This window comes from Cydia splendana, chromosome 1 (assembly GCF_910591565.1).
Source record: "Cydia splendana chromosome 1, ilCydSple1.2, whole genome shotgun sequence".
Lineage (NCBI taxonomy): Eukaryota > Metazoa > Arthropoda > Insecta > Lepidoptera > Tortricidae > Cydia > Cydia splendana.
In genome coordinates, this window is record NC_085960.1 from 12,808,628 (window position 1) to 12,814,026 (window position 5,399).

Below are 5,399 nucleotides of genomic sequence, written 5' to 3' on the forward strand. Positions count from 1 at the left end.
GGCTAAAAGAACACAACCTTGTAATCAATAACAAAAAGTCCAAAATTATCCAGTTCAGACCACACCAAAAACGCGCCATAGACATAAGCTACTTAGCAAAACAATTAAACATTGAAGAGGTATCGGATTGTACACTGTTGGGCATCACTATAGACACACATCTCGACTGGAAAAGACATATAGCAAGACTTAAAAATAAACTAGCATCATTTGTTTATGCCTTAAGTGAACTTAAATCTAACACAAACGAATCATGTGCACTTACAGCATATTATGGATATGCGCATTCCGTGTTACGATACGGAGTTTTATTGTGGGGACACAGTACTGACGCGCATGATGCCTTTGTCATGCAGAAAAAATGTATACGCATAATCGTAAATATCAAACCATTAACTAGTTGCAAACCACATTTTATTAGACTAGGAGTTTTAACCTTACCTTCAATTTGCATTTTAGAGTCAGCCACATTTGTTCGTAAAAATATCCATCTATTCAATTTTAATACAAACCCCCGCCGTAATTTAGATTTAATTCTGCCGGAACCAATAATTGATATCTACAAAAAAGGCCCATACTACACGTCGATACTAATTTACAATCATATCCCCAGTTATATCAAATCAGAAGAAAACAACAATACATTTGAAAGAAAATTAAAACAACTTTTATTAAAAAAAGCATATTATACAATAACCGAATTTATGGAAGAAAAGAAATTTTAGACATAGTACGTCCTACAATAAACCTATTGATTAATATAAAATATTCTAAATATCTATATAATGATAAGTTAGTTATACGTTTGTAAAAGCCACTAGAGTTATGTGTTATGTTAGAGATATATTAAGTACCTGTAACTTAAGTGAATTATGTATGTACTTATGTTTGCTACACCCTTTTCAGGGTCCATGTGATACCATAAGAAATGTAAATACCACCTAAAATGTACCATGGAAGCAAGAAATAAATGAATACTGAATACTGAATACTGAATACTAAATCTGTCGTTCTTGAACGAAATTGATCTGTATTTGTCGCTGCGAACTGTAACGTTCTCTTTAATTCGTCGAGAATTAGATCTCGTTCGAATATGTCTTGTGTAATACACGATGTGTCGGCTTCAGTATTGCCGTCTGTAGGGTTAGGAACCATTTTGCGAGACAAAGATGGCGACAATGACAATACTAAATTGAACTACAAACGTGTCTAAACGAAAAAACTGGGTACGAAATACCGCAAAAATCGCAAAATACAAGAGCAACACAACCAGAGAAAGAAAAATCCGGATCGAACGGATCAAAAAACTATGTAGCCGAGATAAATTGAGAGCAACTTACATAAATCCAGCAGCACCTTGGCGTAGCACGTGGTGGTCTATGTATGATGATTGGGAAATCCTCTGCTTTATCGACAGCTGCATATATCCATAAGGGGCACTGGGTCACTAATTAGTCTCTGGTTGATTTTCACTTAGATCGCAGCGACGGGAACCGATATATGAATTATTTTAATCGGAGCGCGGATCGAACGCGGCCATTTAGTTTTAACGGCAGGCGAAGAGTTTTTTTATCCTCGCTAGGTGGCGCGGTTGTGTCGCGCCGGAAGGGCTTTTGAGATAAATGCAGTTGCCAGTTCAAATATCTAGCTAAGTACTACACGAAAATATATTCTTTCCTAATTGTGTTGCTTTGTATGTAAGAAAAATACCTATTTACATATGCATAGAAAGTAATTAATACTAATCTGTTCCTCTACGGAACACTATTTTTCCATTTTGTTTCCACCCAGTTGCTCGTGGGACGGGGACGTAGAGGAGTACACCACTTTTCTGCGCTAGAGCAGAAACGTATCACTTTCTGCGCACTTTTTAGAACAACAACGACCCACTTTCAGAACATGAGATATAAAAAATGTTTTTATAAATGGCGCCAGCAGGTAGCTCGACTCCAAAGTCTCCAAACTACTTACTCACTGCGATTACCTACTAATAAAAGATCAATGCTGATAATATAGGTAGGTAGAGTTCTACATATATTATGCCCTAAAGAATTGGGTACTTTCCTCTACTTCAAATAAATTATTTCACACCGTGCACGAAATAAAGCACCAGGTAATTATTAGAAAAACATAAATAGCAGTTATTTTTAAATACTCATCATATTCCTCGCGCTGTCCCGGCATTTTGCCACGGCTCACGGGAGCCAGGGGTCTGCTTGGCAACTAATCCCAGGAATTGGCGTGACCACTAGTTTTTACGAAAGCGCGACTGCCATCGGACCTTCCAACCCAGAGGGGAAACTAGGCCTTATTGGGATTAGTCCGGTTTCCTCACGAATTTTTCCTTCACCGAAAAGCGACTGGTAAATATTAGGGCTTCCAATACCGGGATCCCGGGATCCCGAAGTACCGGGATCCCGTCTGTTTAAACGCATTTTTCAATACCGGTATTTTTTAAAGCAATACCGGGATCCCGGTATTTTCAAAAACAAGGAATATGTGCCGATTATAACGTTTAAAATCCATTAAAATGATCAAATTCGGCTGTATCAAGAAGATTACTTGCCCATTTAATTAAAGAAGATCATTTAATTGAAATGCATATGCGTTAGATAAATATTTGGTGATGAATTCTGATGTTCAGGTATGATATTAATATAAGTCCAAGATATAAGTAGTTCTCAAAATTTTATCAAAACGTAGAAAGAAATGAATTGTAGTATGGCAAACGAATTTTTGATGCCAAATTTGAATATTTATTGGCTGGTTTATTAGGTTGAACTAAAAATGTAACTGGTGAAGTCAACAAGGCGGATAAAATCATTGTCAACCTGGAGGGTGAAATGATAATTATTGCAGATGGCGATTATTGTTTAATATCCTATGCTAAGGACATACATATCTGGTGTTGCAGTGAGCCTTTTTTTAACAAAACTCAAAAATTTTAAGCGATTCATAGTCAATACCGGGATCCCGGTATTGATGAAGATAGTTTCGGTATTAATACCGGTATTGTAAAAAGTCCGGTATTTAGAAGCCCTAGTAAATATCAAATGATATTTCGTACAGTTTCGAAAACTCATTGGTACGAGCCGGGGTTTGAACCCGCGACCTCCGGATTGCAAGTCGCACGCTCTTACCGCTAGGCCACCAGCGCTTCTTTTTAGGGTTCCGTACCCAAAGGGTAAAACGGGACCCTATTACTAAGACTCCGCTGTCCGTCCGTCCGTCCGCCTGTCACCAGGCTGTATCTCACGAACCGTGATAGCTAGACAGTTGAAATTTTCACAGATGATGTATTTCTGTTGCCGCTATAACAACAAAATACTAAAAACAGAATAATATAAAGATTTAAGTGGGGCTCCCATACAACAAACGTGATTCCCCATACAACCATTTCCAGTCGCCGTTACGACGCGGTGTTGACACATCTTGTGTCGACACCGTCTGTTTCGGTCACAATTCCAGTCGCAGAGTCGTCGCCGTGTCGACACAGTTACCAGAAATGGGGAAGGGTCGACACATGACACAAAGTGACATAAAGTGTGGTCGCCGTGTGCACACATTGTTTCGAGTTTGCGACTACTTTATGCCAAAATCATTCGTTCATTCGTTCATTTTGTTCCTGTCAAATGGAAACTGTCAGATGGAAAAATACTTAAATAAAAATAAGTGACATTAATACTAGGGCTTGCAATTCGAATATTCGAATATTCGAATATTCGAATTTGTAGAATATTCGACCTGTTTTGATATTCGAATATTCGGCCGCTCAGTTTTCGAATATTCGAATATTTTTTATGACTATAAAAAATCTATTTCATCCGTTGTAGTTACAGTTTCTGTGTGTTTTCCGGGTATTTACAGTGAATGAGGAACGCAAATACGAAGGAAATAATATTTTTACTGTATTCCTCTCGATAGACTTCGTGAATACAGTGAAACTTAACTCAATTTGAAAGAAAACGAAATCAAAAAGAATGTTATTTTTACGGTGCGTAAGTTTCAAGTTAAAGGGTCATTCTGTTTATTCAGTGCAAGCGTACGTTAAGCGATTTTTTGAAGACAAAACCTCGCCCGCACTTATCGCAATTCTCAAATTTGATCATACCAAACCTGCCCAACTAGATAATCTAACTATGCACCTTTAGCTGACGAATACTCCACCCAGTAGTCAACTAACTTTTTCCCTTAAATATTCCAATATTATATAATTAAGTCGACCATTAGGAATAAAAACTTGCCAAAACAAATAAAGTCAATAAAGATTCCAAATACAATGGAATTAAAGGCCTTTTTACAGGCCTCAGAGTGACTACAAGTTAATTTAAATCAGAAAATAATTACCTACTAAAAAAGATATCTTACATACCTAGGTGTTTGGATGGTTAAAGTTATATTATTTCACGCAACGACGCATTTATAGTAAAAGTTTTATCTAGAAATATTGAATACGTCTTATTTTGGCGTTTTACATGTTTTTATAAATGTGGGCATCTCATAGTAGGTTGATAAAATCTAGTTAATTAAGTGGATTTCTGCAAAATATCATTAGTTTTAGCAATAAGTATGTGAAAAAAAAATTTTGAATAAAACGATAATAAACCGATTTCTCGTTCTTTTTCTTATTTTTTATAATATTCGAATATTTATTCGAATATTCGAATATGTCGTCAGAAAAAGTCGAATATTCGAATACCTGAAAGTTTCGAATATTTGCAATCCCTAATTAATACGCCATCTCTAAAACGGATTACAAGACGTAATTATATATTGTTTGCATTTATATTACAATAGGACTTAAATTATTATGGGGAATTAAACTGCTCGAGTGATTTGATAAACTAAGTGTAATATAATCAACGCGCCACCACATTGTTTTAGTTTAGCCGGAAATGAAATTGTTTACTTCTCAGTGCCTGTGTTCATAACTATATTATTTGAAGCATTTTTAGTACTTCGATGCGTATACTATCCTTAAATAACAGAAATAACGCTTTACATACTACGAAACTTGTTAATTATGATGTATATGGTTTAAGGCTGAGAAATATTGCAGTCACAAAGTAGTTGCAATGTTTCGACTCTGTGTTGACACATGACACGCGCTGTCAAAAGTAATAACAGGTTGGTCTGTGTAACAAAGTTACTGGTATGTTACTGGATTTGCAAAATGGCTCCTTGTGTTGATTTGTTTTCAGATATTCTTAAAGTGTTTATTCGATTAACTGTTTATTCGACTAATTAATGGAATAAAAAAAGTTAATTCTCAAATTTTAATCGCGATTAGTTTAGTCGACCTAACATAGATTGAAATTGAATTAATCTGAATATTAATCGAATAAATTATCGATTAAATCTCGATTGAAAGTTGACAGAGGGCCATTTTTGCACGTAAA